The following is a 20,705-nucleotide window of genomic DNA, read 5'->3' as shown; positions in this document are numbered from 1 at the left end:
GTACAGTCATACCTCGGGTTAAATATGCTTCAGGTTGAGCGTTTTCAGATTACGCTCCACGGCATAACGGTTTCATCGCTCGCACATGCGCAGATGCTCAAAATCACGTCACATGCATGCGCAGAAGCGGTGAATCGCGACCCGCACACGCGCAGATGCGGGTTGCGTTCGCTTCAGGATGCGAACTGGGCTCCGGATTGGATCCCGTTTGCATCCAGAGGTACCACTGTAGTGGTTAAGAGCTGTAGACTCGTAATCTGGTGAACCGGGTTCGATTCCCCGCTCCTCCACATGCAGCTGCTGGGTGACCTTGGCTGGTCACCCTTCTCTGAAGTCTCTCAGCCCCACTCACCTCACAGAGTGTTTGTTGTGGGGGAGGAAGGGAAAGGAGATTGTTAGCCGCTTTGAGACTCCTTTGGGTAGTGATAAAGTGGGATATCAAATCCAAACTCCTCCTCCTCCTCTTCTTCCTTCCTTCCTTCCCTCCCTCCCTCCCTCCCTCTCTTTCTCTCTCTCTCTCTCTTTCTCTCCCTCTCTCTCTCTCTCTCATAACACTGGAGCTCATGGATATCCAATGAAGTTGAATTTTGGAAGATTCAGGACGGATAAACGAAACTACATACAGCACATTGTTAAACTATGGAACTCACTCCCACCGGAGGCACCAGCCTACTTAGCTTTTAAAGAGGGTTAGACGAATGCATGGAGGACAGGGCCATTGATGGCGATGTTCTGCCTCCATGATTGAAGGCAGCAATTCTTCTGAATACCAGTTGCTGGAAACTAGAGGAGGGGAAAGGGCTCTTGTGCTTGAATCCTGCTCGTGAGTTTCCCACAGGCCTTTAGTTGGCTACTGTGAGAACAGGATTTTGGGCCAGATGGGCCTGATCCAGCAGGGGTCCTCTTAAATTCTTGCATCTTGTAGAATGTAGTGATTGGTTGGCTTTATATGGTGTGAAATAATCTTTAAAGCAGTGTTTTTCAACCACTGTTCCACGGCACACTAGTGTGCCGCGAAATGTTGCCTGGTGTGCCGTGGGAAAAATTGAAAAATTCGAAAGATTTAAAAATAAAGCATTTTATAATTTTTCATATTTCTGTTTACTTACTATTTCATAATAAAGTAATTATAAAATACTTTCTTTGTGTTTATTTGATTCCTATTCAAGAGAATTACTTTATATATAGTCAATATAGGCACATTTAACATTTTCTAATGGTGGTGTGCCGCGTGATTTTTTTCATGAAACAAGTGTGCCTTTGCCCAAAAAAGGTTGAAAAACACTGCTTTAAAGTACCCAGAGCCCAAGTTGCATAGGGCTTTGTACTCCAATACCAGTACTTTGAACCCAGATTGGTAACTAACTGGCAGCCATTTTGATGATGATGATGTCGCATGGATAGTGTGCAAAAGATTTAAGAATGGACACAATAAGTCCACAATAAGCTGTTGTGTGGAGACGCCCATTCATTCCCCTTGTTCTGAACCAATTCTGACTCTAAATTAACATCAAAGCTTCAAAGAAGGCTTTTTTTTTTTTTAAAAAAAGCTTCTATTGGAGGGCAAGGTCTAGTCTAGGAAGGGAGCTTGTTAAATAAACATGTTGCTACCCAAAGACCTGGTGCCGTGATGATGGAGAACATCAGAATTTCCTCTCGCTTCTGAGTGAAGCCGACGAGAGACATCTGCCTATAACATGACTTTGTCTTCATTAGTTCTTCAGAATGCAAGAAAGACTTTCCTCTGGAGGTACCACTGTGTGTGCTGTTCTCCCCTCAAGAAGAACTTCTTAGAAGCTCAAATAGAAATCAAGTTGCTAGAAGGGATTTATTTCCAGAATACTCAACAGAATCCTTTCTTGTGCCACCGAAGGATTATTTGTCGGGTGGCACCATGTACAAGATGTTTGTACATCCTGCCAAGCAGTGGATCATGGGTCTCTCAAGAAGAACTTGCCAGGTAGACTAAATGAAGTGGGTTATGGGTTGTGCAAGCTTTTAAATGGCATACTCTGACAAGTATGCCAACTCTGAGGTTGCCAGGACACAGCACTGAGCAACAAATGCCCCTTCCACATTCACAGCCCCATTGGTAGGCCATGAATTGGGGGGCAGAGTAATAGTTGTGGCTTCCACTGTTTAATGCTAGGTGTGTAGTGTCTTGGCTAGAGCGTTGGGAGACCAAGGTTCGAATTGCCACTTGGCCGTGAAACTCACTAGGAGACCTTGGGCAAATCACTCACTTTTAGCTTAACCTACTTCATAGGGTCATTGTGGAGTGGGGAGTGGGAAAACCATGTATGTCGTCTTGGGCTCCTTGGAGAAGAAGGTGAGATATAAATGCAAGAAATAAACACATTAGAGCCATGTAAAGTGAGAGCTCTCTACATGCACATAACTCTATCCAGATAGCACTTCAGAAGGGGGTGAAGGAGGGCTAGTGAGGGCTGTGACCCGAAGAGGGGTGTTGCTGAGGTCTGGATACAGAGTCCAGGGACTCAGCTTTAAAATGTGTTGCAAAGTGCAATATACAAATGGGACACTAGATGGCGACAGTGAGCTATGCCAAATTCAATGTATTTTTCAAAACGTTTTTGTTTGTTTTTTTAAAAAAAGCATTTTCACAGCGTTTTTTTAAATTTTTGTGTACATTCCACCCAGGCCTTATGCTCTCCTGTCCTACACAAACACCTACTTTGGTGATGCGGCATTCCTGGCACTAAACTCTGTAACAACACTATTGTTGTTTTACCAATTTATGAATTGCCTTACGCGCTGAGTCTCAAGGCAATTTTGCAAGCATGCCATGAAACCATCTAAAGATAGTTTTGAAAGAAGTACAAAACCCAACTAAAGATAGATCTAAAAGGAATACGGGATAAACAATCGGGATGCTTTCATCCCGTCGGAAAGCTTGCCAAAAGAAGAAATGCCTTTAATTGTTTCCGGAAACAAGTAAGGGCTGTTCCACAAAACACGGGCAGCCCTCTTGAAATTCCTGATCTGATATTTTAGGGACTTCAAATATGGCAGTCTTGAAAAGGCTATACTGAACACCGCCATGCCAGAGTTCAGGGCAGGAGAGCAAAGCTGTGGAAGGAGGGAGGTAAAGAAAAGATGGCAGCGCTTGAATTTCCTGCTCCAGAAATGTATAACTCTTCTGTCGCGCTGGCCTGAAAGCATTGGCCATGACAGCCATGTAATAAAACTCTGATGTATGACAAAATAATGAACCACCGAATACATCGCCCTCCTGTGCTGCCGCTGAAAGCCTCGCCTGGCTTTTGCCTTTAGAGCACAGCTTGTAAATATATCTGGGTCTCGCCCTGCTACTAACAGGCTAGTGGAGCATTGCCACAAGGTTATTTATTTTACACTCTGGGCTCTGCTTCTGAGCCATGGAGTGTAAAAACAATCAGAAGGACAAAGTGTAAATTCTCCCTGCTGATTTATTTACTGTTGTGTTTTTATAGGCCCACATGGCTCGGGCTTTTCGCGCTAGGCCCGACCATTCAAGCAGAGCCCGCGCCGTACACTTCCAGAGAAATGAATGACTTTATAAATTCTCTACAATAATAATCCCACGTACAGGAATGCATGCAGAGGAACACCCAGACAGGGCTGGAATGTTTTTAAGAATATAAGATTGTGCTTTTTTGGTCAGGGAAACACATTTCTCTCAGGGCTCTGTGGTATGGCCTAGGCTCCAGGCCTGTCTGCAAACCACCTGTAATGAACCCTTGGGGAGAGTCTCGTTCGGGCCACCCAAACCGAGAGGAGGGTCAGAAGACAGCGGCTCTGGGATGTTAACAGCCTTAATGAACCTTGGTCCATTGGAGACTCTAAACAGCCATCTTAATTTTTTGTTTTTTAAAGGGCCTTGATAGGAAAAACATCTGATTTGGCTCCGTTCTGTATCCTCGATTAACTGAAGTGGCCTCTCAAGTCTCCGCCGTGGAAGAAAAAAAGCAAAACTTAGTCTCTCCTAATGAAATGCAATAAACACTTTCTACACACACGCACACACTCCTTTGAAAGCGTCAAAGATTTCTTAACAAAGATCAGTTTGTCTGTATCTGCACCTCTCTCTTTCTCTTTCTCTTTCTCTTGTTCATTCGCTCTTCTTTTTTTTCTTTTTCTTTTTTGAGGCAACTGTGCAAACCTACCCAATGCTAAAAATGTACTGGTGGCCGTTAGTTTTCTTCCCTTACTGTATCTAGATAGCAGTCCTTTATTTTTAAAAGAATAAAATGGGCAACTACTCATGCAGAAGTTGTTACAGTTAGTGCCACACTTTTAACATTTAACATTTTGAGTACCCCCAGAAAAAAGCACTGTTAGATTGTTATTAATTTCTAAAAGGTGCCAAAATTCAATTTTCAAAATTCAAAACACACTGGGCTGGCTGACTTGATACAGTACTGGACTCTTAATCTCAGGGTCATGCCTGCATTGCAGGGGGTTGGACTAGATGATCCTCGGGGTCGCTTCCAACGTGACATTTTTATGATTCTGGAATGGTCATATATACCCTGCTTTTCAAACCACAAACTTCTATCCGAAGGGCTTTCGGGGGAATGTCCTCATTTATTTCAGGGGTGAGGAAAAAATTTTCAGCTCGAAGATCACAGTGTCTTCTTCTACTTTCTGGGACAACGTATCAGTGATAGGCAGGGCCCGAGGCGAAAACGGACGGAGCAACAATGGTGCGTTTCACCTCTGCATAATAGACTGCACACTCATCTCCGTATTCTCCATCTGGGCAAGCAACAAGCATGATCAGAGTCCAAGGACAAATCTCAGCTAGGCAAAAACACGCAAGGAAGGTGTGAAGCTGGGTCACTGGGATACGTCACCTGAGGAGAGTCCCGAGGGCCAGAAAGAGAGGAATGGTGGGCCACATTTGGCCCCCAGGCCTTGGGTTCCCAACCCAAGCTGTCCTATCTAGGGATGCCAGGCCTCCAGGTCTTACCTGAGGTTTGCCTGGCTCCCTCCAGGTGGCAGGGAGACAGCTTGAATTTCCAGGTGGGCGAGAGTGCCTTTAATAATGACAAAACAAAAAAAATTTCCTTCCAGTAGCACCTTAAAGACCAACTAAGTTAGTTCTTGGTATGAGCTTTCGTGTGCCTGCACACTTCTTCAGATACACTGAAACAGAAGTTGCCAGATCCTTCTATATAGTGAGAAGGTGGGGAGGGGTATTACTCAGAAGGGTGGTGGGAATGGGTGATTGGCAGATAGCTGTGATGAGCTTGTTGACGACTCTTAACGACTGCAATAGGTCTTACAGGAAAAAGCAAGGAGTGAGAAGGTGAAAAATGGCTTTGTCATGTATAATGAGATAAGAATCCAATGTCTTTGTTCAGACCAGGTCTCTCCATGGTTTTAAGTTTGGTAATGAGTTGCTACTGGAAGGAATTTTTTTTTGTTTTGACTATGGCAGACCAACACGGCTACCTATCTGTAACTTTAATAATGACAGAGAAGCTAAAAGGTGGAAACCTTTCTCCATTCCCTAGTTGCCCCTTCCACTGCTGATATTAATAAACAAGGTGGTGAATCGCTTCCTCCGATTTCGCAAAGACCCTTGTGGTCAGTTGCAACTTCCAAACATTTCTGGTCACTGCTTTGATAGCAACGCAAGCTGCGCCTGCTTTCAGTTTCCTTGCGCTGCGCATAACTGTCTCAAATTTCATTAAGAAATGAAAAATAAAACATCTCAGATCTGGCGCAAGGCGGTGCCTTTCCTACTGCTTCTCCCCAGATGGAAGGGAAAAGGCACTCTGCGCGCTGTTCCAAACTAGCAGAAGGCATCTGTGCGTAGATTCAGAAGCACTAGCAGGCTCCTGTCTGCATAACTCCAGCTGAAACAGGAACAGTATGTACAGATCCTCCCCACCACTCCGAAGTCCTATCTAGCAGCTGGGGCAGAGCGATACGCACCCGTCCCTCTTGTGTTAATTAAAGACCTCTTTAAGCTTTCTTTTTCTATCCAGCGTTGCTGGGTATGCAGGAAGAGATTAGAGCTACGGCAGGCATTAAAAATAAAATAAAAGCCCCCAATGATTCATTGGGTGGTTATGGACAAAAGGAATATTTTTTAAAAAATCATAGTGGGTAAAAAAAAAAATCTGAATGTTTTGGGAGGGCAGGCCACCACTTTATTTACCTTACTTAACCTTGCAAGGAGCGGGACACGGGTGGCGCTGTGGGTAAAACCTCAGCGCCTAGGACTTGCCGATCACATGGTCGGCGGTTCGAATCCCTGCGGCGGGGTGAGCTCCCGTCGTTCGATCCCAGCTCCTGCCCACCTAGCAGTTCGAAAGCACTCTTAAGTGCAAGTAGATAAATAGGTACCGCTTTATAGCGGGAAGGTAAACGGCGTTTCCGTGTGCTGCTCTGGTGCCGGTTCGCCGGAGCAGCTTCGTCACGCTGGCCACGTGACCCGGAAGTGTCTGCGGACAGCGCTGGCTCCCGGCCTCTAGAGTGAGATGAGCGCACAACCCTAGAGTCTGTCAAGACTAGCCCGTATGGACAGGGGTACCTTTACCTTTACCTAACCTTGCAAGGTGGCCAAGGGCTTGGGAAGGACCATGGCTCAGTGATGGAGCAACTGTTTTGCTTGCAGAAGGTCTGATCCCCAGCATATCTAGTTAGGGCGATAAATCTGAAATTCTGGAGAGCTCCTGCAGATGAGCATAGATAGTGCTAGATGCAAAGGGGTGGGGTGAGGAATTGCATTCGCCACCTTCAGCCTCTTGGGGAAGAAATAAATCTAATTAATAAACGTTGGCATCTTGAAGCAGATTGTAGAGGTTGCCTGCATCCTGCTGGATAATTCCGACAAAGCCCCAGAGGTCAACTCAAAATACCGTGCAGTTTGCCAGAGTAGTATTATTATTATGTGCACGCTGTACGCAGCTCAGTGCAGCTACAGTTTCCATGCTCAGATGGCACCGTGGCATTCGTTTACACTGGTGCTATTTAGGGTGACACAGATAAGAACCCGGGTCTAAAAATTCAACAGTAGGTGGAAAAACCCGGCGCTCTCCGACAGCCTTAGGGGACATATCAAAATAGCATCCGGCTGATAAAGGGCCGTTGCTACCATCACAGCCGTGGCGTCTAGGAACGGATGCCCACCTGATGCTGGCATTCATAAGGAAGATGCGATGGGAAGTCCTTCTGCGATCGCGGCAGCTGCTATAAACGATACATTCTTAACATCCCCCATTAAAGTGCACCAGAGCAAGGAGCAGTCTGGAGCAGGCAGGAAGGGAGAGGAGATCATTGGCTGTGCTTTGTGACATTCCTGGACTCCTTCCAGGTAAGAACTCTCTTTTTCTTTAACGGAGAATATCCTTTTTTTTTCCACCCACCCCCTTCCCCTGTAGACCTTCGGGATGTTATAACAGCTGTTTGTAAACACTGCAAATCCAAAATTAGCAGGGGGGTTGAGGAGGAGCATCATTTATCAACGTCTGCCCTCTGGAGCATCTTAAAAATGTTGCAGATACGTTGGCACATTGGTAAGGGATTTGGAGAGCTGGGCGGGGAAGCCAATAGCCAGCAGGCAGTCTCTTAGCAGAGATGCCCCCCAGCCCCCTTGTCACGGGACATGGGCTGCCACTCCAGAGAATGTCCATTTGGCCACACAAATCAAGACTGGTTGGCACTAATGAAACACAAGCCCTCGGAGGGTTGAGAATGAATTTTGTCTCATTAATCATGCTTTGCTTCAGGACGCATGAGGCTCACTTTGAGAGCAACCCATGCTTAAGAAAGCCCTCTGTACTGTGTCCTCCACCTTGAGGGGCAGCCAGGAACACAGAGAACGTGTCTCCCCTAAAATGCCCAGAATGTTAAAACATGAGCATAGAAAAAGTGCATGGCTGCATCATCCCCAAAGCCCGTTTTGTCCCACATCCTGTTCTCACAGTGGTCAACCAAGGTGTTGGCAGAAAGTAGAGAAGGTGGAGAAATTGGATTCAAACTTAAAGCCTAATCTGTTTGGAATTTGCAGTTTTTGAAACAACATGAGCTCCAAAACGCAGCCATCCTTCCAAATTCATGCATATTTACATTTTCTGATGCAATTCGTTAATCAAGCCATGTTTTCAAAAATGCATATATTAGAGGAAAGTGTGCATTGAATGGCTATGCTAGTGAAAACTTACAAAAAGGCATTACTATATTCAGGGAGATTGTTTGCAAAAAATTGCGCATCGGTCAAAACTGCATACAAAACTGTGTTTATTAGGAGACACCACCACTAAAATGCTGGTGCATTTTCAGGATGATTTAATTAAATAAACAACTACTACAGTAATAATAATAATAATAATAATAATAATAATAATAATAATAATAATGTATTTATCCCCAGGATTTTCCTTTGATGGGTCTCAAGGCCGCTTAAGATAAAAACAATAACTGCTAAAATATAGAATAGAAATAATTAAAAAAACAGTTAAATATTGATAGGAATTAAAACTTTATAAATCTATTAGAAGCATACAAACAATTCCAATAAAAAGCAGCATGGCACTAGCCATTTCATGAAAAGCAGTCAGTTCCCAAAAGCCTGCTGGAACAAGAAAGTGTTCACCTGTTGGCAGAAGGAGAGAGTTCCCTTCCATGCCTAATGGACAGCTAGGAAGCAGGAATTGAGTGCATTTGACTTGAAAAACTAGAAATGGAGAGAAAGCAAAATGGACAGATCTCTCCATCCCTAATATCGTTATGTATGATTTCCCCTTCGTGGGAAATTGCATCAACCTGCCATACTTTTATTCCATATGCAACATCGATAGGGCATGCTTAAAGGCCCCTGAGGACACATGGCAACTGGGAGAACAAAAACCAGAATGACTTAAAAGGTTAATATAATTCAATAGGGCGGGACACGGGTGGCGCTGTGGGTAAAACCTCAGCGCCTAGGACTTGCCGATCGCATGGTTGGCGGTTCGAATCCCCGCAGCAGGGTGAGCTCCCGTCTTTTGGTCCCAGCTCCTGCCCACCTAGCAGTTCGAAAGCACCCCTAAGTGCAAGTAGATAAATAGGTACTGCTTTATAGCGGGAAGGTAAACGGCGTTTCCGTGTGCTGCGCTGGTGCTGGCTCGCCAGAGCAGCTTCGTCACGCTGGCCACGTGGCCCGGAAGTGTCTGCGGACAGCGCTGGCTCCCGGCCTCTAGAGTGAGATGAGCGCACAACCCTAGAGTCTGTCAAGACTGGCCCGTACGGGCAGGGGTACCTTTACCTTTTTTAATTCAATAGACATTTGGCACTTCTGCTGGGGGTGGGGCGGATTGTTGAATGTTAATTATTTCTCCTTGTATAATTGTTGTTCCTTGTATAAATAAGTGGAAGCAATAAGTAAGTGAAAAATCGTAAAATATTTTGGGGAGGAATATGGAAGAAAGCAAATAAGGATTGCATGTGCAAATGGCTTCATTGTTCCACTGTATACAGATCTCCTTCAGAGTTTTCTTTTGCAAAGCACCATTAAAAGTTTTGCACTGTGTGTGTGTGTGTGTGTGTGTGTGTGTGTGTGTGTGTCTGATTCCAGCTATTTATAGCAGAAGAAACATAATTTACTTTTGGCAAGGGGGCTTTCTGAAAACCCAAAGTGTTGCAGAAATGGGCAAAATGTCCTTGTGTGGTCTGGCATCAAGGAGAACCAAAACAAACGATGTTTTTTAAAAAAGTGACAGTGTTTCTTCGCAACGATTTTTCCTTCGAGCACTCTGGACCTTTTGCTGCCCTGGCTATCACTCCTTCCTCCTTGCCGCTCCACACGCCTCAGTCCATCTGGAGCTTTGCTGGGTAATGCCCCTTTGACATGTCCATCAAATCTTTTCCATGACTTGATTGATTGGTGTAGAATATCTGCGGAGTCTAGGTTTCCCTCCCCTTTTCCTTTCCTCCCAACTTTTGCTGGATAAATTTCAATGAGCCCGGGAGGACTCTTATATTCTCGTTCTCTCTCTTTCTTAAAAAACGCACACCTCACTGATAGCGTTGACGGTTGGCAAACAGACCCAGGATATATGTTATTTTCCATTCCCAAAGAGGAATGTTATGATATATTAAACTGAGCGAGGTGTCTAATTTGCTGTTGCGGTGCGTACACACTGCTGAAATTATTAGAGTTGCGGAGAGGATTTATGAATCCCAGCGGGAACAAGTCATAACCCCACCCCAAAACCTGAATCTGAACACTGTTCCTTTTTTTTGGGGGGGGGGTCTGGTCTGCTTCTAGCCTGCTTCCTGGTTAACACTCTCCCAAAAAGCACATTGATTTAGTAACACACACCCCTCCCGTTTCTCCTAAGTTTGAAAGATATCCTAGGAAAAAGCAATTGCCTTACAATATCTGAAGTTCTAAACATATCAGCAGCTGAAGAATATGAAGGTTCAGACTACTGGGAAGGCCTGTTGAACTTGCTGTTTTTCTCTGTGCGGGAACGTATTGTTATACCCTAGAAATTAATAAATTGTAGGATTTTGATTAATCGGGATACGGATGAAAGTACCAGCTGCAGAGCTGGGCCGGAGAAGGAATCCCAGGGCTGGCTTAGTGAAGAGCAAATCTGTTAACATGACAAAAGGAGTTGATCTGAGAGGATTCCTTTGGTGGGGCATGGGGGGGGGGAGAGACAGGTGGTGATGGGGTGTGTGCTTGAAGTGACAGAAAAAGAGAGTTTTGAGCAAGGTGTTCTGGGAAGGAGGAGGAGGAGGGAAAAAGACTGGGATCCATCTTGGGCAGGCTGGCCGAAGGCTGGTTGGGAGAAATGTCTTGGACTCCAGGGCGGCATTGCTGTGGGGGACAAGTGGGTGGAGCAACAAATGTATTTTTAAACCTTTAAACGGTAGACTAGTTTCTGTGTGCATGCACCCCTCTAGCGTCCATCTGGACAAGCAAGAGGCATTGTCAGAGTCCAAGGTCACATTCCGTCTAGGCAAAAACATTCAAGGAGGTTTTGATGCAAGCAGTGGTGCAGTGATCCAGGGTTGTAGTGTGTGTCAAACACCTATTGCTATTTCTGCAGCAGGATCCCAGCAGAGTCCCTTTCTGCAGAGACACCCAATCAGCACGAAAGGGAGTTTCTTAGCCACTGAGGTGTCCTCTCACCCTTTGTACTGATTGGAGCCAACCAGAGTGAAAGGAGGCGGGTCAGTCATGGAGGATTGGCTCCTAGGGTCACTATGGCAAAGGCTTGGGAGGGACACGGGGGAGTTGTTGTTCTGTACACTCCAAACTCAAGCATTTAGGTACCCTGAAAAGACAGCAGGCTTCAGCTTCAAAAGAACGGCGTGCAAGTTCTGTTCTGTACAATGGAACTTCAAGGAAAACACAAGTCGCTCCGAAAGAAGACGTTGGAACCCTCCAAATCATTTGCCCGTGTACGTATACAGAAAATAGTAGGTCTAGATGAAAGGCAAAGCATGGATATCTGCACTGGTTGTTGCAATGCATCCCTGATTATTTGCATTATGGTATAATTATAAAACTATTATAGAATCCTAGAACAGGGGTCGGCAACGAAAGAAGAATGGCAGATGAAAATAATGGACTATGCAGAATTGGACAAAATGACAGGAAGGATTCGAAACCTGCGGGACCAGAGATTTACAGAAGATTGGAAGAAGTATATGAACTATTTGAAAAGCAATTGTAACCAACAAATTACGCTAGTAGGACTACATAATAAGTTTTGTAAGGAGGAATATATGAAGTGCTACAAAGTAGATAAAGAATAGAGAGATTGGTTATGAGTTTTAAATGTAACAGGGAAAATAAGAAATGTATACTAAGAGATTAGATTGGAAAATTTTCAGACAGGACTGATGGAAGTAAAAAAAATTGAATAAGATGTAAAAATATGTTTAATTACTGTTGAAAATGGTATGTTAAAAAAAACTAACACACACACACACACACACACACACACACACACATATATATAACCAGGGGTCGGCAAGGTTTACCTCGCCTGGGCCGGTTTACTCAAGTGGAGATCCCACCGTGGGCTGGATTGCGCACACGCTCATGCGCATGCATGCGATTTCCAGGGTCTGCGTCTGCACAGACATGATTTCCAGCACCGCAGAAGCAAATCCCTGAGCTGCACTGCACCAGTTTAGTGCAGCGCGCAGGGACTCACCAAGTGGGTGGCTTGGTTCATGGGCGGCTCGTGGGCTGGTTAAATGACCCCCGTGGGCCGCTTGTGGCCCATGGGCCTTAGGTTGCCTACCCCTGCCCTAGAAGGTTGTGTCATTTTAGAAGGGCTGTGGCTATCATGAAGGAACCCTGCCTTTCTGCATTTGCCACTGCACTACTGGAAGCAAGGCCAGTAAGGGTGTCACCTGATGTCAGGGAATCGGCTCCCCGCCCTCCGTGGCAGTAGATAAGCAGAACAAAGGAAAAGGAGTCTTCTTACCAGTTAGAAACTTTCATAATCACAGCGAGAGAACAAAGAACACATCACCTAGAAATGCCGGTGCTCCCAATTAAGTTCACCCCCCGGTCCCTATTAATGTACATCACTCCTACGTCTTGTAATCTGAGCTTAGAGCCACTGTGTTTTCTGTTCTGCCACTTTCGGAGCTCTCTGGGACTTTGGGGAAGGAGGGGAGGATACTACCCAGAGATTGTGAATCTGTTAACTCGTTCTCTTCTAGTGTTTCTTCAGCTAGCTGTTCCCCATCCAGTATTTCCCAGCTTCTGCCTTCTGAACTAGGCCCCTCTGCAAACCACTGTTCCAAATCTATACAGTGGTACCTCGGGTTAAGTACTTAATTCGTTCTGGAGGTCCATTCTTAACCTGAAACTGTTCTTAACCTGAAGCACCACTTTAGCTAATGGGGCCTCCCGCTGCTGCTGTGCCGCCAGAGCACAATTTCTGTTCTCATCCTGAAGCAAAGTTCTTAACCTGAGGTACTATTTCTGGGTTAGCGGAGTCTGTAACCTGGAGCGTCTGTAACCTGAAGCGTATGTAACCCAAGGTACCACTGTACTGTCCTCCTGCTCCTGGGAATATTTAGGATCAGGATCAGATTGGAGGGGGTGGCTCCCACCATTCTTCCTCAGTGCAGAACCTCCTCAGCATGGTCCCTGACACCTGAGAAGACTTCTGAGGGCCTGATAGAGAGGCCTTGAGGGCCTGATTAAGCCTCCCCCCCCCCCGAGCCAAGGGTTCCCTAGCTCTGTGCCACTGTGTTATGTACTGAGTTGAATAGGATCCAAACTGCAGCAGTCGGATTGGTCCTAGAACAATAGGATTCAGAATGCAGCAGTCTGATTGGTCCTAGAACAATGCAGCAGTATGATTGGTTGGCAGGAACCACCCAATCATGCTCCAGATATAAGTGAATCCACAACCTCATTGGCTTACAGTAGAATTCCAGAATTAGCCAATCATGTGCAGCCCATTGTGTAAATAATGTATATAAAGCAGATACTTTGAGGGGACATTCACTCATTCCTCCTCACCACTATGAGCTGAATAAAGAGCATGAAATCACTTTGGGACTCTGAGTATATTTCACACTGTTTCCACCTGCAGTAGCACTATGTGATTCTCTGCTGACAGGATATCCTTCCTAGTTACAATGGCACAGATCTGCCCCTCCCACTGAGGTCTCCGAATTTCCCAAGCCTTGCCACTTCTTACTGGCGATTCTCCTCTCAGGCCAGAGGCTGTTCCTTAAAACACTGTCTCTCTGTTACCAGCACTACCCTTTATACCCATTAAACACAAAATAAAGCAAGTTACAGACCTCCCTTTGTGGCGGGGGGTAGAAACTTGTAATTTTATAGAGCTTGTAAACCGAGCTTGTAAAGTCTTTTAAGACCCATATCTTGTGTATATCACCCTAATGATGTCCCTAGAAAATGTGAGACCGTCGGCAGTCCAAAATAAGTTAAATAAACGTAACTCCTACCACAGTTCCCTCGGGTCCAGTGAGTTTACGCCACAGGTGAATTCCCCCCCTCGTCCTAATTACCTTTAAACCCAGTGTTCTTTGGTCTCTTTAAAACATGGTTTTCAGTTTTTAGCTGTGTATAGTGGGCAAAGTGGAATTTACAGCGGGATAATGTAGATACCGGGATGCGGGTGGCGCTGTGGGTAAAAGCCTCAGCGCCTAGGGCTTGCCGATCGAAAGGTCGGCAGTTCGAATCCCCGCGGCGGGGTGCGCTCCCGTTGTTCGGTCCCAGCGCCTGCCAACCTAGCAGTTCGAAAGCACTCCCAGGTGCAAGTAGATAAATAGGTATCGCTTACTAGCGGGAAGGTAAACGGCGTTTCCGTGTGCGGCTCTGGCTCGCCAGAGCAGCGATGTCACGCTGGCCACGTGACCCGGAAGTGTCTGCGGACAGCGCTGGCCCCCGGCCTCTTGAGTGAGATGGGCGCACAACCCTAGAGTCTGTCAAGAGTGGCCCGTACGGGCAGGGGTACCTTTACCTTTTAATGTACATACCAAGCAACTGCAAGTTAGAGGAATTGGACATTGGTTGACATAAAAACTTGATCCATCCAGTAATATCAGATAAACCCAAGTAATCATTAATATGGACTAGGGGCAGGGAAGAAATTGGATTCAGTTTGCATTTACAGGTGAACCTACCTTGTTTACACTTTCTGATACAATGAGTAACAGCTATCCATCAAAATTTGCATTTCTCCAAATTTTGCAGTGTACTGGGGTACAATGTCCATAAAATGTTTGTGTTAGTGAAAATAATATACTAAATAATACTAAATAATATACTAAATATGCTAAGCAAGGGAATGTATATTAGAAAAAATTGCATACACTCTTGTGTATTAGGAGAAATTTCAGTTAGTTGTGGTCTTCCTGTTTATTGCTCATTCATTCCACATTTTTCAGTACATTTCCCCATCACTTTCCTTATGTGGAAAATATTAATTTCTTTTAAAAGAAATAAGTTATTAATTTATTTAAGTTTAACAAAAACATTGCAATCCATGATACTTCAGCTCTGTAGCACAGAGACAGGCAAACATTTGCTTTTCATTCCCCATACACAATGCAGTCATGTTTTTATTTAATTCCAGTAGATCATTCTAGAGTGTGCCTAGGTAAAGGTAAAGGGACCCCTGACCATTACGTCCAGTTGTGGCCGACTCTGGGGTTGCGGTGCTCATCTCACTTTATTGGCCAAGGGAGCCGGCGTACAGCTTCCGGGTCATGTGGCCAGCATGACTAAGTTGCTTCTGGCGAACCAGAGCAGCGCACGGAAACGCCGTTTACCTTCCTGCCGGAGCAGTACCTATTTATCTACTTGCACTCTGATGTGCTTTCGAACTGCTAGGTTGGCAGGAGCAGGGAGCGAGCAACGGGAGCTCACCCTGTCACGGGGATTTGAACCACCAATCTTCTGGTAGCTAATGGGGCCTTCTGCTGCCGCCGCGCCACCGGAGCACGATTTCTGTTCTCATCCTGAAGCAAAGTTCTTAACCCAAGGTAATGTTTCTGGGTTAGCGGAGTCTGTAACCTGAAGCGTATGTAACCAGAAGCGTATGTAAGCCGAGGTACCACTTTATATAAATAGCAAAAATTATCATGATGGAATACGACCCCCCGATTTTCATTGGAGAAATGTTCTGATGGCAACTGCGCTCAAATTCACCTGGGTTCTTCTCATAGTGCTTTCAGCCTGGCTGCTGCTGAATTTCCTGCACTCCTATCTACCCCTTCTTTTGGGGGGCTGGGGGGGGGGCTTGCCAATAAGGAAGATGTCGACGGCAGTGGCAACAGCCTCTCCGCGGACTTCTAAGAGAGGAGGGCTGTCAGTGTCGTGCAGGTGCTGCTATCCAGCCAGCTGTGCACACAATAATTCCAGGCAGGGAGTATTAAATGGAGACAGCTGCAGCCGGGCCCCAAAGAACCACCATGCACAAACAGCTTAGGATGGATTTTCCTTGCATTATGGAACTTATTTTATTCAGCAGGCTGGGGGGGGGGGGGGGAGAAAGAGAGAAAGGGAGAGCTAGCTGTGGCTCTCAAAGGCCTCGAGATTCCATATCCCATTTCTTGGATGCAAATAGGGACGTCCTCTTCTATTATTATTATTATTATTACTCCCACTCTGGGCTGCTTCTAACATATATAAAAACATAATGAAATCATACAGGGCTAACTGTCTTCTAAAGGTTGTACAGTGGTACCTCGGGTTACAGGCGCTTCAGGTTACAGGCGCTTCAGGCTACAGACTCCGCTAACCCAGAAATAGTACCTCGGATTAAGAACTTTGCTTCAGGATGAGAACAGAAATCATGCTCCGGTGGCAGCAGGAGGCCCCATTAGCTAAAGTGGTGCTTCAGGTTAAGAACAGTTTCAGGTTAAGAACAGACGTCCAGAACGAATTAAGTTCTTAACCCGAGGTACCACTGTATAGCTACTTATCTCCTTGTCTTGGGGGTTGCATTACTCCATATTCTCCAACATTTATAGGTACATCCTAAGGAAAAGTGGGACATTCTGGGATGAAATCAGAGACTGGGGCTGCCTTCTGTAAATCCAGGACTGTCCCTGGAAAACAGGGACATTTGGAGGGTCTGAGATGTTCATCCACTGCACAGGGCTGAAGTCCGAGTGCAGCATTCATTCGAAGCAGAGCTTGACATGAACTAGTTCAGTTTAAGGAAATTCACCAAACCAATTCGAAAATCTCTGCACTAAACCTGAAAGTCATTCCCATCATTGCCAGAGGTAGTGAACATAAATTAAGTTCACTTTGGGGTAGAATTTTGAGTGATTTCTAGTTCATCTTTAAGTTTGTTTCGTACATGCAAGTTTGTTTGTTTGTTTTTAAAAAAATACTTTATTCTTTTTGGACTTTTAAGCTTCATGATTTTAATGGCTGGGCATTAAACCATTCACATTCCACTGTCTGTGTGAGTCTCTCTGTGTTATGATGTTTTATTATGCCAGAAAAGATTCCTTTCTGATACAAAGAGCAGGTTGCAGGGACCCATTCTGGAGCAGGACTGGAGTGGGGGCACAGGGTTATAGCCCCCACATCCCTTGCCAGGGTCCCAGTTCAGATAAAGACCCCAGACCTGCTATTTTTGCTATCTAACCACTCACACAATTCCTGAAATCATGTGTACTTTATGTACATAAAGAATGTGACTGTGGCCACAGAACTTTCCTCAGTTCTGGTGTAATCTGCCATTGTTCTGGTGTAATCTGCCATTGTTGTAGAAAAAACTGTACCCTCTGGTAATAGCAACATAGGACCGAAGGTGCAGACAATTAGCTCCAGATTTGCTCTTAAAAATGTTGGTTAAAACACCAATTTCACCACTACAAACTGTAAGTACAGAAAGGCCCCGTACGCCTCGTAGCTTGTGTGTTGAGAGCAAAAGCTACAGTACCAGGTTTTTCTGGGGATTGGAAAAACAGCTCCACATTTTCCCAACATGTAGGTCTTGGATTATCTTTTAAATGTTCCTGTGTCTTGGATAGCAGGAAAGGCCTTAACCTAACAGCATTAACCTATGCTCCTTTTATCTTCCATTAGACTGTCTCACCGTGAAATCACATTGATGTGTATCAGATTCCCAACCTGCGGCCAATTTCACGACTCAAACGTGGGCGAAACTGAGCTCTCCGGGGGCCTAAACCGTTGTCATCTATCAGAAACGCTGGGATTTCTCCTTTCGAGAGAGGCAGACAGAAAGAAGGAAAGACCTCCTGATTTGTAGAGAACTGGCTACTAGATATCTGGATATAATGCAAGTTTGGGAGAGGTTTAACAGCTGGGATTAGGACTGCTTCTGTTGTAACCTTCTGGGCTCTCACACACATTTGAAAGTGATCGCGCCAGAGCCTTCATGCGTGAAAAGTCCAGGCCGGCCCACCCATTAGCCACGCGGAGACCTTGGCCTTAGGCGGCAGAACAGGAGGGGTGGCACATCTGCATACCACCCCATTCTGGCTGCCCACCAGCCACTGCTTCACCTGCAGCCACAGGCTTTATACTGAGTCAAGCCACTGGTCCATCTATCTCAGTGTTGTCTGCACTGATGGGCAATAGCTCTCTGTCTGCGCACACAACAGCGGCATGTCTGCGCACACACGGGTTGCAATTCGGCGCTTCTGCGCATGCACAAAGCGCAGTTTAGCACTTCTGCATATGAGCAACCATTGAAACCCGGAAGTAACCCATTCCAGTACTTCTGGGTTTCGGCATGTCCGTAACCCAAAAAAACCGCAACCTGAAGCGTCTGTAACCCATGGTATGACTGTACTGGCGCCAGCCCTGGAGAGTGCACCATCTACCCCAGAAAGACTTTTCCTGTGAGCCAGTGTGGTGTAGTGGTTAAGAGCGGTAGTCTCGTAATCTGGGGAACCAGGTTCGCGTCTCCGCTCCTCCACACGCAGCTGCTGGGTGACCTTGGGCCAGTCACATTTCTCTGAAGTCTCTCAGCCCCACTCATCTCACAGAGTGTTTGTTGTGGGGGAGGAAGGGAATGGAGAATGTTAGCCGCTTTGAGACTTGTTATGTACTGAGTTGAATAGGATCCAAACTGCAGCAGTCTGATTGGTCCTAGAACAATAGGATCCAAAAGGCAGCAGTCTGATTGGTCCTAGAACAATAGGATTCAGAATGCAGCAGTCTGATTGGTCCTAGAACAATGCAGCACTATGATTGGTTGGCAGGAACCACCCAATCATGCTCCAGATATAAGTGAATCCACAACCTGATTGGCTTACAGTAGAATTCCAGAATTAGCCAATCATGTGCAGCCCATTGTGTAAATAATGTATATAAAGCAGATACTTTGAGGGGACATTCACTCATTCCTCCTCACCACTATGAGCTGAATAAAGAGCATGAAATCACTTTGCGACTCTGAGTATATTTCAAGACTCCTTAGGATAGTGATAAAGAAGGATATCAAATCCAAACTCCTCCTCCTCCTCCTCCTCCTCCTCTTCTTCTTCTTCTTTAGTAATAAATTTATACCCCGCCCATCTGGCTGGGTTTCCCCAGCCACTCTAGGCGGCTCCCAACATAATATTAAAACACGATAAAACATCAAACATTTAAAACTTCCCTAAACAGGGCTGCCTTCAGATGTCTTCTAAAAGTCAGATAGTTGTTTATTTCATTGACATCTGATGGGAGGGCGTTCCACAGGGCAGATGCCACTACTGAGAAGGCCCTCTGCCTGGTTGTAACCTCATATCTTGCAGTGTGGGAACCGCTAGAAGGCCCTCGGCGCAGGATCTCAATGTCCTGGTTGAACGATGGGAGTGGAGATGCTCCTTCAGGTATACTGGACTGAGGCCTCGTACCTACGGGACTGCCTCTCCCAGTATGCCCCGCGGAGAACCTTAAGGTTCATAAATAGCAACACCTTAGAGATCCCGGGCCCTAAGGAAGTTAGATTAGCCTCAACCAGGGCCAGGGCCTTTTCAACACTGACTCCGGCCTGGTGGAACGCTCTGTCTCATGAGACCAGGGCCCTGCAGAATCTGATTTCTTTCCGCAGGGCCTGTAAGACAGAGTTGTTCCGCCTGGCCTTTGGCTTGGAATCGACTTGATCCCCTTCCCCACTATCCTTTTTCCTTTCTCCTTCTATGATGGAACTCCTATTTGTGGACTTCCTTGGCTTTTTTCCTGGCCCACATAGGACCAGTCTGGATAGTTGGCCTTGCTGAAGATTTGACGTTTTCATCCCCCCAAAGTTTTTGATTTGAGTTTCTACTGAAATGAGGCTGCATTTTAATGTTGTATATTAATCTTGTTTTTAAGTTGTATTTTAATCAATTGTTTTATACCTGGTGTTAGCTGCCCTGAGCCTGGTCTTGGCTGGGGAGGGCGGGGTATAAATAAATTTGTTTGTTTGTTTGTTTGTTTATTATTATTATTATTATTATCCAAGGTACCACTGTAGAGTCTTCCACCTTGCAGATGCGCTGGAGCTCCTTATTTACTGTTTTAGCCCAGGTGCTAAAGTGACTGTCCAAGGCGCTGGATAGCAACAAGCAACAAAAGCCCTCCATCCTGGCTAGCCTAGCTCCTGCTTGAAGGACTCAGTCATGAGCATCCAGATCACTGGCTTCATGGGAAACGAATATGCGCCTTGTTTATTTTTTCAGGCGGCGCCCTCGCCTCCTCAACAGCTCTCCGAGCATGCATAGTTCGCTCTTGTCATGTATGCCTCCTTCCTGCATATAAGCCAGGTGTCAGTCAAAGCGGTTGGTGCTGGAAATCCGTGCTGGGAAGCCGGATGCCTCCAAAGGTTTTCGGGATCACTTCTCTATATTATGCGGCCTCCCGGGTTATGGGAAATGGGCTCAGCTCTCCAGGAAATGACAGTGGGACCTCTTCCTGTTATCTTGCTCTATGACCGCTCAGCAGGAAATGACATCAGATGTTGGGCATCTGATTTTTTATTTTTTAGCAGCGAAGCACCTTCTTTTGTTTTGTGGGGAGCAGGTGACCAGTTGAACAATGATCTGAACTCCTTCCATCCTGCGGAATGGGCCCTGTTTTGGCCCCTCAGAGAGTCATTAGATGATGGGTAGGCAAACTAAGGCTCGGGGGCTAGATCCGGCCTCATCGCCTTCTAAATCCGGCTCTCCCCCTCCTCATTTACTCGCCACAACAACCCTGTGAGGTGGGCAGGACAACTCTGTGAGGCAGGGTGTCAGATACAGATCTG

General features: G+C 45.8%; 1 long non-coding RNA gene across 1 annotated transcript; it reads left to right on the top strand.

Moving 5' to 3' along the window:
• Positions 1-6,740: 6,740 nt before the first annotated feature.
• On the top strand, positions 6,741-19,892 carry LOC144325828 (uncharacterized). The gene is made up of 2 exons (XR_013391023.1): positions 6,741-7,327; positions 17,552-19,892. It is a non-coding gene; the product is annotated as an uncharacterized LOC144325828 (long non-coding RNA).
• Positions 19,893-20,705: the final 813 nt, after the last annotated feature.

Source organism: Podarcis muralis, chromosome 16, assembly GCF_964188315.1.
Source record: "Podarcis muralis chromosome 16, rPodMur119.hap1.1, whole genome shotgun sequence".
Taxonomy (NCBI): Eukaryota; Metazoa; Chordata; class Lepidosauria; order Squamata; family Lacertidae; genus Podarcis; species Podarcis muralis.
Note: the sequence above shows the minus strand (reverse complement) of the source record. Positions and strands in the feature narration are given on the sequence as shown.